This window comes from Cavia porcellus, unplaced genomic scaffold (genome assembly GCF_034190915.1).
Source record: "Cavia porcellus strain 051 isolate PalLab524CR breed Dunkin Hartley unplaced genomic scaffold, mCavPor4.1 scaffold_26, whole genome shotgun sequence".
NCBI lineage: Eukaryota > Metazoa > Chordata > Mammalia > Rodentia > Caviidae > Cavia > Cavia porcellus.
In genome coordinates this window covers 18,904,707-18,920,981 of record NW_026947509.1, presented here as the reverse complement: position 1 = coordinate 18,920,981, position 16,275 = coordinate 18,904,707, and the positions used below count along the sequence as shown (strand labels likewise).

Genomic DNA, 16,275 nt, shown 5'->3' with positions numbered 1-16,275 from the left:
TTAGTGGCAGAGCGCTTGTGTAGCACATGCATGGACCTGGGTTTCATACTCACTGTTGCAGAAAAAAAAATAAAAAGAAAGCATAATTGTTTCAATTCACACTGAGGTTGAGGTCTTGGGACTTGATAAAATTATTGAAGGCATTTTCAGACGATTAAAGAGCTAAAGACTAGATCAGCATCTTAAGGAATCTGGTAATTTATTCAGAGGTGAAAATGACATTTTGGGTTTAATGTGTGAACTCTCTCAGGGATGTTTGTATTTAATAGTGCATGAAGACCTTTTGGTGTAAACTTGAAGGAAGAGATGTGAAGGAGGTTGGAGTGTGTGTGACAGGCCATCTCCTCTCTCCCTGGGAGCAGAGGACACATACAGTAAGGCGGTGTACTTCTGTAGGCAGCTGAGTTCACGTAGGTACCACTGCTGGTAGAAAGTGATTTTTTTCATGAGATATTCCTGAAATAATCCCTTAAAAAATGTAGAACATAGATAATGAGCTTGGAGTGTTATCTTTTTCCTCTCTTGGGGATATTTGTATTTTAATAGGAGCATGATAATGCTATAAAAACTTTAATCAAATTCATTCATAATTAATAACTTGATTTCAGATGTAAACCAAATCAATAAGTATTATTTCAAAATAGAGATCTCATAACATATATAGTCCCTTACTCCATGTTAGGAGACCTAAATTAGTGACTAGGTAGGAATGGATTACAGTGAACATACAATTAATAATGAATTGAGAAGAGATCTTCCAATGTGATTGGATTTTGTGATTAAAAATTCTTTTGAAACTCTTTTAATGCTATTAATATTGTATTGACTAAAAGACTGTTATAAGCAGTAGTCCACTGACACCAATAATCCTCTCAAGATTTCCAGGAAAACATGATCAGGAGTTAGTCATGACATTTCGGTGGAACCTGGACAGCTGGAGAGAGGAGGGAGGACCCCTGTCTAGGGATAAAGGGACAGCACTTGCAGTCACACATATGGGCAAGGGCAGTGCAGCCCAGGGACGAGGACACTGCACACCAGAAGTCATGTCTGAGCTCACAAATCTTACTGGGAAAGAAGGCAGTGCTAGTGTGAGGAGCACAGAAGGTGGAAGCGGCAGTTATATGTTGAAAAGGTAGAGAGCGTGTGTGTACTCACACATACAAATTGGACATAAAATGAGTACAAAGCCACTTTACATAATACACTAAGATAATAAGTAAGTAAGAAAATGGTGAGATGGCTATCTTATGAGAATGTCACCTTTTTGTTCCTTTTCCTTCCTGGGAGATTTTTCCCCCTCTACCCTCTTCCTTTCCTTGGGAAGGGCCTCTGTGGCTTGCTGTAGTTTCCTGTGTAGACAGATGTCGGTGAAGGTGGGGAGGGGCTGTATGTGGGTGGGGAGGGCACAGGGGACAGCAGCAGACACCGCAGCTCAGGCCTGAGTCGGACTCTTGCTGTGCGACGCATGGGATGTCCAAAGTTATCACTTTGTCGTTTTGTGATTAAAAAGGGGGCATCTGTGGGGAAACTGCAGCTACAGTTTTACTCAAAGCCTTTGCCTTTTTTCTATGATCATCTCAACATTGTAAGAAAACAGGTAGACCAGACATTTCAGGAGGCTTCATGTTAACGAAGCAGAAGCTGTGTACACACACACACACACACACACACACACACACACACACACACGATGCTGAGTATGCCGTCTGTGTATTAAGTGATCAATACTGTATTGGCACATGGAGAATTAATCCAACATAATTCTTTCAGGAACTGGAGTATTTGTAGATATCAGCAATGTTTATTGAGCTCTCTTGTCACTTCAAATGTACGTAATTTTTTTTTAAAAAAAATGTATGTAATTTCTAGAAGTCTTTGTACCTTAGTGTATAGCTTTTTTTATAAGACTAAAAGCTTAAAGAAGATTTTTGATAGCTGACAAAATATATTTCAGTTAAATAATAATTTGAGTATATAAAATATAGAAATTTAAATGTGGTCCAAATTATATATAAATATGAATATTAACTAATATGAAATTTAATTAAATACTTCAATCGTATTTAATACTACATTAGATTTATGCAATATGCTCTTTCTTTGGTGAAATAATGATTACTGAGTTCAAGTGAGATGCGTTTATTTTTCACAAGCAGGTTTGATTTGCATAAGCTAAACATGTTACAGTAGAGACATAGGAGACATCGGCTAAGCAAATCAGTCCGCACATATAACACAGAGTGCGTGGACTGACAATGTTGATAGGTAGTGTTAGCAAAAGAAACTAAGGAATCAGGTTCTGGCAGGAGGAGGTGGGGTGAGTAACCAGGAGACAGCCACTGTTGGCATTTCTTTTGTCTTAAGAGGAGAGTAAGATGTGAGGGCATATCAAAGTTTACAACAAAAAAGTGCTTATGCCATCAGAAAGATGCTCTTATATTTATTTTCCACAATGCAGAGGGAAAAGCATGGAATTTGGGTGGAAAAAATGGAGAAGGAGCAAAAGGGAGAGGAGATAGAGAAAGAAAGAACCTGCAGCAGACATCACCTGAGTGGGAAATTACACACCCTGCGCACACAGGCAAGCTCTGCACACACGCGCAAGATTCATCTCTGACAATTTAATTGTTTAATGGTAGGACTAACAAGGAATCCTTTCTACAGTAATGGCATAGAAAGGCTTCCGAGTGAAGTGAATATTCCTGTGCATTTGATGGGTGTTTCCCATTTGTGCAGCTCTGCCCTAGCAGACTCTCAGTGTTTGATGAGGAAGCAGGAGGGGTGGTGGTGTCTGTGTAATAACAGAATCTGGAGAATGTCTTAGCATGTGACCTCAGCCACTGAAACAGTCAAGCTGAGGCCAGGATGGGCACCAGACTGATTGCATCAGTTGCAATGTCTTGGCTTGCAGTCCTGAGGATTTGGCTTCCTGGCCCAGAGGCTACAGAGTCCTTGCTTGCTTGGGTGTCTGCTTTCTCAGATTTCTCTACAGCATGATTTGGCAGCTGCTGTGCTGAGGTTGCAGGACTCGTGTGTCACCACTCTGCTACATACAGACACATGTGATGCCTTGGATGCGATGATGTGACTCCTCACTCATCTTCTCGTATTCCCTTCAGATTCCAGCTTTTTCCTAGCCCTTCTTAGGGTCACTGGATGACTTGATGTCCAGATAGCATCCATGACTACTCCTTGTCTACTCCTTGTAAGAAAAATCATTTCAAGGAACATAAAGCTCTCAGCACAGACCTGTCATGTGCAGTGTGCCTTTATTCTTACATTAATAAGGTATACATTTTACTCTGGCTTTGGAGATGATTATGGGGGTGTCATGGGCTGCATCTGAGAATCCAAGAGAGGGCTGACCACAGTGGACAAGTCACTTTGCTCAGGACCATGTCTCCCTTGGTCATAAATGACCAGCAAGCTGTGTTGGCACCTTTGGTCTGTCTTTCCATCAAGGAAAAGGCTTAGGAACACAGAGTTGGAAATGACAGACAATTTTTAACCCGAGCTTTCTATCCACAGCTCTGGTTCTTACTTCTGTTATCATTACTTAGTCATAGACTTTTATTCCCAAATATCATTACCCTTTACAGTAATAGGATCAGCAAAGCAATCACTTAAACCAAAACAAACGGAACCCACGACCTGCAGTATGCAGATGCATTTCCTGCGCGCCTGCCAACTCCTCAGCTCTCCCTGCCACCCCGGGAGAAGAGGTTCTTTTCCGTGTATCTCTGCTGCTTTGGAAATGCAGAAGAATAGGGGCTTGGCAGGAAGGTGCAGTCAATATAAGGGAACAGAGAAGAGAAAAGGGAAAAGCAAGAGAAAGGAGTGGTGACGCAGGGCGGCGGAAAGGAGGATTCAGGGCATGCAGTGTAGTATCCTGAACTCAGTTTCAGCACTGGGAGGCCCTTCTAGGACAGACCCCACTTAATATATAGCCACTCAAAAGGGTGACCATGTAATGATTCCCTCTCTACTAAGGATAGCTATAGTATACTGAGGATCTACTATGTGCCAGGTGCTTTTTACGTATTATTTGACTGGCACAATTTACCTCCATTGTACAGGTAAGGAGACCATGGCTTTGTGAACAGAGATCTTAGGAGTCTAAAACTTGTGCTCACAACCTCTGTATTTGTCTTTTGTACTGACTCCTACCGTGTTTACTGCTTCATATTTTATCTGGTCGTTTACATCTCTACCCATACACTGGTTTACCACCTTGATCTGGAAGTAATGTAAGATGGTATAAACGTCTTGGAGTTAAACATGTATCTAAGCAGCGTGCATGTGGTTAGTATGCACCACAGATTTGGCTGACATAGAAGCTCAATTGTCAAAAGTTCACAGTTTTTGCCCCGTGGAGACTGCTCGCTTTTCTTTATCTTTAGAAGGAGGCCAGCTGGAAACTCCTGTGTGGCTTGGATACAGGGCAAGAGGCCAGTCTCCCAGGGTTCTTCTAGACCCATGCTTCCATAAGGGACTGGACTATCACACACAATGGCAATGATTTTCTCTTCAGTAAGCAATCACAGAAATGTAAAAAGTGAATTGTCAGGGGTGGGGATGACTTTACTATGAAGCAACCTGACCAGCACCTCGGCTCAGTGATGAAGGTCAGCAGTGACACCTCAAGTGGACAGCAGCCACATTTGCTGTAATGTACTGCAAAGCACCTCACCCCAAGGTCTCCCTCCCCAGCGTCCTTACCTCCAGTCTAATCGTGAAAGAAGCATCAGATGAATCCCCACTCGGGGACATTCTGCAAAATACCTGACTAGTGTAACTTGAAGCTGTCAAGATCATCAAAAACAAGAAAAGTCTGAGAAATCATCACAATCAAGAAGATCTTAAAGAGACAGAATAACTAAATGTAATGTGGTCTCCCTGGGACAGAAAAGGACCTTTAATGACAACTATGAAAATCTGAGTATTGATTTTAATTATAATGTGTCAATACTGGTAAATGAAGATGTTAATAGGGTAACTAGTATGCAAGGAATGTGGGAACTCTGTATTCTCTTTATTTTCTATAAATCTAAAACTGTTATAAGAAATGAAGTTTGTGAAAATATATTGGCATGCATGTGCACACCACACACACACACACACACACACACACACACACACACACACAAAGGTGAAACAGTCTAGATTACTGAGAGCCAGTGTCCCTCTCTTGAAAGTCAATCCAACTGAGATGATTAACTTTTCTTGAATTAATGCAATTATGTTTCTCACTGATCTCTGGAGTTTTAGGGTTGGCTTTTGAGTATCTGAAGTTGCAAAGGAAGTGAAACATCCATTCTGTTCCTGGTTCTCCACAGATAATTCTTGCTGAATGCATGAATGTCATCGCAGCATATGCTCACAGTGCTTTTCTGGCTCCAGGCTGCATATAAGTCAGCCTGGGCTTCACACCCTTCGCCCACAGCTCCTTGTCCAATGTTTCACTACTCCAAGGTCGTAGGCTCCTTCTTTAGAAGCCAAGTGACTTCAGAAGCTGATCACATAATTATCTCAATTTCAAACTCAAATGCCACATCCTGTTTGAATCACTATGTACTTACTGGTATTTTTCAATGTCTTATATGTAGTAATACCAAAGACTTTATCATCGATAGAAGTCATAGGTATGTACATATCTCATTTGGGTCATTGTAGATGTAGGTATGTGCATATCTCATTCAGGTCATTGTAGACTGTTTACCCTCATCACTGCTGTGAAATTAGGGTAATATTAGATTTGCTATTGTACCTTAATACTTATATAAATAATGAGGTACATAGGGACACCATGTATTACTGTTGTATCATTCTATTTTATTTTATTATTATTGTTTTAATTGACACCAGGGATTGAACTTACGACTCAGCAATTGCAAGGCAGGCGCTTATGCTGCTGAGCTAAATCCCCAGCCCCTATCATTCTATTTTAATATGATCTGTTTCTTTTGTAATTCTATGTTTCCTTTGCTTCATTCTCTCTCTTCCTTTCTTTTTTTTTTCTCCTTCTTTCCTTCCTTCCTTCTTTCCTTCCTTACTTCTTTCCTTCCTTCCTTCCTTCCTTCTTCCTTTTTTTTGAAAAGTCTAAATTGGCCAGTCAAACTTGGGATCCTCCTAACTCAGCTCCCAAAGTGCTAGGATCTCAAGTAGGTACCAACATGCCTGGCTCTCCCTATATGTTCTTTAAAATTACATTCGAAAATTATTTTTTTCTGAGGAGTCCAAAGACTTCTTTATATTCTCAAGGAGGTTCATGGCACAAAAACTGTTAAGAAGCTCTGAAGTAGTGGAAAAACACTGGCCTGAGTCATAAATCATGTGCTCACCATCAAATTCACCTCCAGGATCCTCATTTTTCTCAGCAGTGGTAACTCTATAAGGAATCATTGTTCTTACTTGTTATGTTTGGCCATTAGATAAAAATGACTTTTTACCAAGGTTTTAAATGCAGTTCATTGTGAGGAATATTTTTCACTCAATGATTTAGATCATGGTTTTGAGAAAAATGAAATGAAAAATTGAATCAATTCTCTGGATAATAATTCATGCTAATAGGTTCTTACATTTGTCTGTAACATCCAGATAATCAAAGAAAAAATGCTTTTAACTTGAATTATCAGCATAGCTACATCACAGTTGTCAACTTTCCTTTGAATGCACAGATTCAAGTGCCAGATGGAAGTTCCTAATGATATGAAGAGGGACAGGGTTTTTTTTTTTTTTTTTTTTTTTTTTTTTTAGGATAGAGATCATTTGAATATGCACATTGAGATAGTTTATATCTTCTGGAGACATCCATGGTTTGTTATGCATTAAAAATGCACACAGCTGATTAGAAACTTTTCAGTTCTGTTTGTGTCCACAGGTCCCTAAGCCAAATGGCATTCTACTCAATACACAGGTCTTAGGACAGTGTTGCATAGATCAGTCTTGGTGTTTTGCCAGCAGGCAAAATTTTAAATAGAAAGGCAGTCTTACCCTTACCTTATAGGTTACAGATTCTAAGCAATCTATACTAAACTGAGTGTACTTCGTGATCTTTTAAAGAAATTTACAAACTTGTATGGTTTCCGTGTGGTTAGTCTCAAGGTTCATATGTTGCAGGATTGTTCCCAGGGCAGTGGTATTAAGAGGAACGGAACCTCTATCAGGCTAGGCCTTGTGAAAGGGAGTCAGGGCAGGGCACATTGCTTTTGGAAGATATTAATGCCATCTCATGGAGAGTTAGTCCCTTGACAGTGAGGTGTTATGAGAAGAGTGAGTTTAACCCCTGAAATGTGTCTGTGTCATCATCTTACCACGTGACCTCTTCTTTTTATACCCACTTGCTCACTCTATATTGGCTTCTGCCATGTTGTGATGTGGGCAGAAGCCCTCACCAAAAGCCAAGTAGGTGCAGGTGTTTACTCTTGAATCTTAAGCTGTAAGATAGAAGTAAAAACTCTCACATTTTAAGCAATGAGGTTAGGAATTCAACATACAAATGTAGGAAGAGGGAGGGCACAATTTAACTTATAATGCATTAAAGGGCTTGCACTTTTTGAGAAGTGCCCCAAAATCTCCAATGCCAGTGTAACCATTAATTTAGCAATGCAATTAATCCACTTATCTTTCTGTTCTTAAAGTAACTTGTTCTAGCAGGGGTTCTATACTTTGATGTTTCCAATACTGAGAAGAATGAATACATCAACTGTGGTCTTATTCAAAATGTATTTGAATATGTCACTGTCCTCTATAACATGTTATGTTCTCTGCAACATAAAGGAGCTTTATTCCATACATTCAAAGGTAAATCCAAAAGAAATCACTCCTACCATTTGGACATACAAAGGTAAACCCCAAAAGAAAGACCAAGTGTGTCTTGAGTGACATGAAGTTGACTCTACTGTGGTTGGGTCAGCCTTATACAGTAGTTTCTCATTCTCTCTGGGACCCCTGTGGTCTTGTTTACCACATAATTTGAGGATGAAATCTTAACTATGGAGTTCATGCTCTGAGAATATGTCCAAAGCAGGGAAATATTCCCTCAGACCAATCTTTCATTGAAATAAGTTGAATCAATATGTTTAACCTGGATCTAAATTTCAATTCAAAATTAAGAAAGAACTTCCACTTCATTAGTATTTCCCCCCAATTTTTATTGAAGATTTCCATGTGCACAGTGTTAAACTTTTATAGTGTTAAAGTTAAATCTTAGATCTAAAAGCAACTCTTTCCATCCAACTTTCCCTGTCCCCAAATCATTGCTACCCTGAAACAATCACTCAGGACACACTTTGGCCTTTCTTTTGGGGTTTACCTCTGTATATCCAAACAATAGGAGTGATTTCATTCAAGGTATCTAGAATGCTGGATACCTTGTCTTTGATTATCATCTTTTATTGACTTCCTACTAGGTATGATGAAACTTGTGTGTTCTCTCTCTCTCTCTCTCTCTCTCTCTCTCTCTCTCTCTCTCTCTCTCTTTGGTACCAGGAATCAAACTCATGACCATATGCTTGCCAGGCAGGCACTTATACTGCTGAGCCAAATCCCTGGCCCAATTGTGTTCTCTTTTAAGTTTCCTCTTCTTCTTCTATCATCTTTTTAACATAGTTTGTGTTTGGCAGCTTTCTGTTGCTAAAACAAAATACCTGAAATAATTAATTTATAAGCCAATCATTAATTTGGCTCATGATTTTAAAGATTTCAACCCTTGATATTAGGCCTATGGTGAAACAGCACATTGTGGCAGGAACACACAGTGGGGAAAGTCACCCACTCAATTAGCTAAAAAGAAAGAGGGCAATAGAGGGTTGGCTCCCATAATCCCTTGCAAGGGCATAGCCCCAGTGAGTAAAACACCTATACTGGGCCTCATACCTTGAAGTTTTAACCCCTTCTCCATAGCTATCCTGAGAACACAGCCTTTAACATATGGGGATACTTTTGGGTTTACTTAGGGTATACTTAACTTTTGGGGATACTTAGGATTTAAAACACAGAGGACAACCAGACACCAGCCCCTTCCTGTTAGCACCATTCACAGGCCACAGGGCAGAGAACAAGAAGTCAGCCACTTTCCATGATTCAGCACCATGCACAGGTCATGAGGAGGACAATCAGATGCCAGCCTCTCTTGGCATGTGGGCTGGGAAACGAGAAGAGCTAGGGTTCCCTACACACACACACACACCGTGAGCAACCAGCTGAGCTGAAGAAACATAGGCTGAGATGATAGCTATTGAAATAAAGTATAACTGAATGCTTGTAGTGTTTACTATTTCATTGATTTTTGCAAGCCTAAAGGCAGAAATCTGATCATCTATATAGAGGATAACAATACACAGTATAGCCTCTATGGGGGATCTTGTTCTATCATATTGTTGTAATGTCCTGTATTGTTTTGTTTGGTTTGGTTTCATTTTGTTTCATCTTGTGTGATTTTATTATATCTGTTTTTTAATTTTTTTTATTTTAAGGAGATTAAGACAAAACAGGACATAACAGAGAAGATCAGAACAGAACAATGTAAGCAACACAGTATTTCTCCAGAAGACAACCCATAATTAACAGTAACTACCATGATGTCGCTTTCTTTGAAATAGTTGAGTATAACTTCATGTACAATAGTATCAAACATAACAAAATAATATAACAATATTCAAGAGAATGAGAGTATTACCGGGTTTTCAGAACCAAATAACAGAAAACAAACAATGACTACTATATTATCTCATTTTCCAAAGGAAATTTGTTTATACTTTCACATGTAATATAATCCAATAAGATACAACATGATAGAGCCAATGGAAACAGAAGAGCAAGAGCATGGTAGGACTTCAGAGTAAGATGATATTATATCAGTACTGTCTATTATAATGACTTGTTTCTCTCAAATTAGCTGTTCATACCATCACAGATAATAAAATCAAAAAAGCAGCACAAACACATTACAACTGTGATCATTATAAGGCTTCAAAACAATGTAATGGAGAATCATGATACCCTAAACTCTTATGTACTCTTACTATTTCTTATACTAGAGAGACTATACGGTGTTTATACATGTGAGTTTGATTTATTTCGCTTATGAGTATGCTCTCAAGTTGCACCCATTTATTAGTAAATATCTCAATGTGATCATTCTTTATAGCAGAGTAGTAATCCATTGTATAAAAATACCACAACTTTTTTATCCATTCCTCAGTTGATAGACACTTAGGTTGTTTTCAAGATCTGGATATTACAAATTGTGCTGCTATATACATGGGTGCACATATATCACTATGGTATGATGCTTTCAGTTCTTCTGGGAATATGCCCAGAAGTGGAATAGCTGGGTCGAATGGGATCTCCAATCCCAGATTTTTGAGGAATCTCCAGACTGACCTCCATAGTGGTTGCACCAGGCTGCACTCCCACCAATAGTGTTGGAGAGTTCCTTTTTCCCCAGAGCCTCTCCAGCATTTGTTGTTGGTAGTTTTCTTGATCCTGAACATTCTTTGTGGAGTGAGATGGAATCTCAGTGTTGTTTTAATTTGCATTTCTCTAATGACTAACGATGTCAACATTTTTTCATGTATTTATTTACCATTTGTATTTCTTCATCTGAGAACTGTGTATTCATTTCAGATGCCCATTTTTGGATTGGGTCCTTGAGTTTCGGAGATCTGATTTTTTAAAATTCTGTATATTTTAGACAGAAGTACTTTGTCTGAGGGACAGTTTACTAAGATTTTTTCCCAGTTTGTGGGTTTTCTTTTCACTATTGTGGAGATTTCTTTTGACATGCAGAAACTTTTTAATAAGACATGATCCCAGCTATTTATTATGGGAAGTATTTCCCAAGCGGTTTGATTCCTGTTTATGAATTCTCTACCTAGCCCTATGTCTTCAAGATGTTTACCTACTTTGTCTTCCAACAGATTTAGTGTTTGTGTTTTAATATTCATATATTTGATCCATTTAGATTTTAGTTTAGTATCTGGTGAAAGGCATGGGTCTAGTTTTAATTTTTGGCATATGGAGAGCCAGTTTTTCCAGCACCATTTATTAAAGAGACTGTTGTTCCTCCAGTGAACATGTTTGGCCCATTTATCAAAGATAAGGTGGTTGAGTGTGGTGGTTGTTGTGGTTGTATCTTCTAGTCTACTCAGTTGGTCTTCAGATCTATTTTTATCCCAATACCATGTTGATTTTATTACAGTAGCTTTGTAGTATAATTTAAAGTCAGGGATTGTGATGCCTCTGGCCTTGCCTTTGCTGCCTAGAATTGCCTTTGCTATTCCAGTTCTCCTCTGGTTCCAGATGAATTTTTGGAGTGATTTCTCTAGGTCTATGAGGTATGTTGATGGTATTTTCACTGGGATTGCATTGAATCTGCATAGCAATTTTGGGAGAATGGCCATTTTCACAATATTTATTCTCCCTCTCCATGAACAAAGGATGTTTTTCCATTTTCTGAGATTTTCTTTGGTTTCTTTTTTCAGTGTATTATACTTTTCCCTGTCTAGATCTTTTACTTCTTTCATGAGATTAATTCCTAAGTATTTAATTTTTTTGATGCTAGCATGAAGGGTGTAACTTCTCTTATTTCTCTCTCTGTAATTTTGTTGTTAGTGTATACAAATGCTATTGATTTTTGAGCATTGATTTTGTATCCCGCTACACTGCTGAATTTATTTATTATATCTAGGAGTCTTTCAATGGAGTTTTGGAGGTCTTCTATGTAGAGTATCATGTCATCTGCAAATAATGATAATTTAATTCCCTCTTTTCCTACTTTTACCCTTTTTATTTCTCTCTTGTCTAATTGCTCTGGCTAGTATTTCCAGTACTGTATTGAATAGGAGCGGTGATAAGGGACATTCTTGTCTTGTGCCTGATTTTAAGGTAAAAACCTTCAGTTGTTGGACATTTAACATGATGCTGGCTGTTGGTTTGTCATAGATGGCCTTTATCATATTGAGGTAAAGACCAATTTTCTGTAAGGTTCCAACTTTCTGTAAGGTTCTTATCATGAATGAATGTTGGACCTTATCAAAAGCTTTTTCTGCATCTATTGAAACGATCATGTGATTCTTACTTTTGGCTTTATTGATATGATGGATTACATTTATTGACTCAGGTATGTTGAACCATCCCTGCATGCCTGGGATGAATCCCACTTGGTCATGGTGTATAATCTTCTTGATGATTTGCTGCATCCTATTTGCCAAGATTTTATTGAGGATTTTTGCACCTGTGTTCATTAAGGAGATTGGCCTGCAGTTCTCTTTTTTAGTTGGGTCTTTCTCAGGTTTTGGTACTAGAGTTACATTTGTTCCCAGGAATGACTTGGGAAGAATTGCTTCCCTTTCAGTTTCATTGAAGAGTTTGAGTACTTCATTGAAGTGTCAGCATTAAGTCTTTTTTGTATTTCTTGTAAAATTCCACAGTGAATCCATCTGGGCCTGGGCTCTTCTTTGTAGGTAAGGACTTAATTACATTTTCAATTTCATTGATAGAAATTGGGTTATTCAGCAGTTTTACATCTTTTTTTACTCAGCTTTGGTACTTCATATATTTCTAGGAATCTGTCTATTTCTTCTGTGTTATCGAACCTATGAGAGTAGAGGTTTTTGAAATAGGTGTTGATGATCTTCTGTATTTCTACAGGTTCTGTAGTGATTTTGCCTTTTTTGTTCCTTATTACATGAATTTGAGCTTTTTCTTTCCTTTTTAAAATTAGGTTGGCTAGGGGCTTATCAATTTTATTTATTCTTTCAAAGAACCAACTCTTTGATTCTTTGGATTGTTTTCATAGTCTCTATTGCATTGCTTTCTGCTCTGATTTTTATCATTTCCTCTTTTCTTTTGGCTTTGGGCTTGACTTGCTCTTCTTTTTCTAGATGTTTGAGGTGTAGCATCAGGTTGCTTATTTGTATTCATTCTGTTTTCCTCATGTGGAAACTCAGTGCAATAAATTTTCCTCTGAGGACTGCTTTCACTGCATTCCACAGATTCTGGTAAGTTGTATTTATATTTTCATTTGCTTGTAGGTATTGTTTAATGTCTTCTTTAATTTCTCCTGTGACCCACTGATTGTTCAAGAGTGTGTTATTCAATTTCCATGTGTTTGTGGGAGTTTTGCTGTTTCTTTTATCGTTAATTTCTAGTTTCATGGAGCTATGATCTGGTAACATGCATGGGATAATTTCATCTGTTTTGCATTTATTTAAATATGTTCTGTTGGTTAGTATGTGGTCTATTTTAGAGAATGTCCCATGTACCACTGAGAAGAATATATATTCTGATGTTGTTGAATGGAACACTCTGTACATGTCTAACAAGTCCATTTGTTCACAAGTGTGATTGAGTTCTGTTATTTCTTTGATGATTTTCTGTCTGGTTGATCTGTCCCTTGGTGTCAATGGTGTGTTAAGGTCTCCTGTTATAATTGTGTTATTGTTAATATGATTTTTCCTTTCTATTAATACTTGCTTTGTATAACTGGGTGCTCTGGAATTTGGTGCATATGTATTTAAGATAGTTGTCTCTTCCTCTTGAAGTTTTCCCCTAACCAGTATGTAATGACCTTTTTTGTCTCTTCGGATCATTCTTGATTTGAAGTTCACATTATTGCAAACAGGATAGCTACCCCCACTTTTTGGGGGGGTTATTATTGCATGTAGTATTGTTTTCCATCCTTTGACTTTCAGTCTATGAGTTTCCTTTTGGGTTAGGTGGGTTTCTTGTAGACAGCATATGGTTGGATGTTGTTTCTTGATCCATTCTGTCAGCATGTTTCTTTTAATTGGTGAATTGAGACCATTTACATTAATGGTTGTAACTGTTATATATTGGTTTATTATTGACATGTTATCTTTTGGCTGTTGCATCTTTATCTTTCCATACTGTTTGGTTGTCTGTCTTGTTTATTGGTTTTTTTTCCTATGTGCATCTAAAGTTTCTTTCAGTATTCTTTGCAGGGCTGGCTTGGTGATCATGAAGTTTTTTAGCTGTTCTTTGTCATGGAAGTATCTTATTTCTCCATCCATTTTGAAGGACAGTTTTTCTGGGTACATCAGTCTAGGTTGGAAGTCATTTTCCTTTAGGATCTGAAATACTTCGCTCAGTGCTCTTCTTGACTTCATTGTTTGTGTTGAGAAGTCTGCTGTGATTCTGATAGGCTTTCCTTTATAGGTGATCTGTCTCTTCTCTCAGATAGCTTTTAATATTCTATTTTTATGTTGGATTTCTGGGATGGTGATTATTATATGTCTGCGTGTAGTTTTGCTTTGATTATGGCTATTTAGAATTATATATGCTTCACTAATCCTAATGTCAGTTTCCATTTTCATGTTTGGGAAATTTTCAGTTATTACTTCTATAAATAGTCTCTTGATTATCATTTGTGTTGTCACCTTCTTTTTCATTTGTCCCTATCAATCTTGTGTTGTTTTTCTTTGAGTCATCTTGCAGCTGTTGGATTGTTATTTCCTGATTTCTTGTTATTTTTTAGAGATCTTTCCTTTCCTGTTCACTAGCTGCAATCTGAAATTCTATCTTCACTTTTGTTAAGGCAGTTTTTACAACCTTCAATGTAATTTTTGATTTCCTGTATATCTCTTTGAATCTACTTTATGTATTCTGTTTGTTTCTTATATTGTTTATCCAGGGACTCTATCTTTTTGTTTTGTTTCTCTGATTTTTTAAATGTGTCTTCTTTAGATGTGTTCAGCATCTCTGTCAGTACTTTTATCATTTCTTCTTATACCTGGAAGATTATTTCTCATTTGAATTCCTTTAAAGCTTCCTGAAGTTGCTTCTTTATTTCAGTTACTATTATTTCAGGCATTTCAGGCATATCGCATGTATTTTCTTCTATGTACATGGCTTCTAGGCTCTCTTGGGATGGGCTGGATGATTGAGATTGCATTTTGGTCTTTTGTTTTGTCATTTTCCTATATTTCTGTGTTTCAAGTGTTGTTCCAAAGCTTCCCCTGGGCATGTTGGAAATTGTCTCCTATATCCTGGGCTCCTGGAACTGCCCTGGTAGCACAGCTCCCTCCTTGGGCAGTGAGGCCCCCAGATTAAAAGGTTGCCAGGCTCGTCTCAGGTAGGCCTAAAGCCTCTGCAGCAGCACAGCTCCCCTGTCTGGCAGCAAAGCTCCCCAGAAGAAGGCCACCAGGCATGGTCCACGCAGGCCCAAATCCCACTAAGCCAAATCTAGTGTGGCCACAAGCCCAGCGGGCCCCCAACCAGCTATAGCAAGGATTTTACACTCTCCTGGGGATCGGATGTTGTGTAACCATCCACCTCCTTGGGTGGCAAAGCTCCACGGCTGATAGAAGGTCCCCCCTATGGCCTAGCTGGGCCTCAAACCTTCTTCGCAGGGCATCTCCCTCCTCCAGGTGGTGGAAGTAGTGCTGGTGCTCTCCAGGCCAAAAGAAGGTCGCAGGCATGGCCAGAGCAGGTTCCCACAGTTTGGCCCAACTCCCTCCTCCAGGCGGGGCAGTTGCGGCATGCCCTCCTGGGTGGAGAGAAGGTGGTCAGCAAGGCCAGAGCAGGTTTCAGTGGCTTGGCCCAGCTCCCTCCTCCAGGTGGGGCAGCTATGTCGTGCTCTCCAGGCCGATTTTATTATATCTGATGGCATGGGCAGCTATTTCAAAGATAACAAGATATATTATAGTAGCTATTTTTGATTTACTATTATCTTGTTTTGAAGTCCTATATTGTATTCATTGTTTTGTTTTTATTGGTTCTATTCTGTTCTGTTTTCCTTAATTTTCCTAGGTCTGATGGTATGGGCAGCCATTCTGAAGACAAGAGGCAGCTGTTGCTGATTTCCTATAATCTTGTTTTGAAAACTTGTATCACTTACACTGTTTGGTTCTGATTGGCTTTATTCTGTTTTATTTTGCTTGATTTTATTCTCTTTAAAATAAAAAAATTATAAAAAGATTTAAAACTGTAGTTGTAACATGATTTCAATTCAGTGTTTGGATTCTTATGATGTAAAAATAGTTTTCATAATTAGATATGTAGTGAATGATCATTATAGTTTCCTTTGATTTTATGAAAACAATTTTAGGAGTGATTAATGATTGTCAATTTTTTGTGCATTTAGTTTTCTATATCTATTATTAATTTGCATCAAAGCTTAAGGTATGAGTATAAATCTTTCAATATATTCAAGCATAATCTCTCTGTCTCTCTCTGTCTGTCTCTCACTGTCTCTCTGTCTCTCTCTCGCTCTCTCACATACACACATTTTCTGTCTTTTGGAATCTT

The 16,275-nt window shown here is 38.4% G+C and overlaps 1 long non-coding RNA gene across 1 annotated transcript; it reads left to right on the top strand.

Moving 5' to 3' along the window:
* The first annotated feature begins 6,756 nt into the window (after positions 1–6,756).
* LOC134473209 (uncharacterized) lies at positions 6,757–15,952 on the top strand. Its single transcript, XR_010043335.1, has 2 exons — positions 6,757–9,528; positions 15,778–15,952. It is a non-coding gene; the product is annotated as an uncharacterized LOC134473209 (long non-coding RNA).
* The last annotated feature ends 323 nt before the right edge of the window (positions 15,953–16,275 follow it).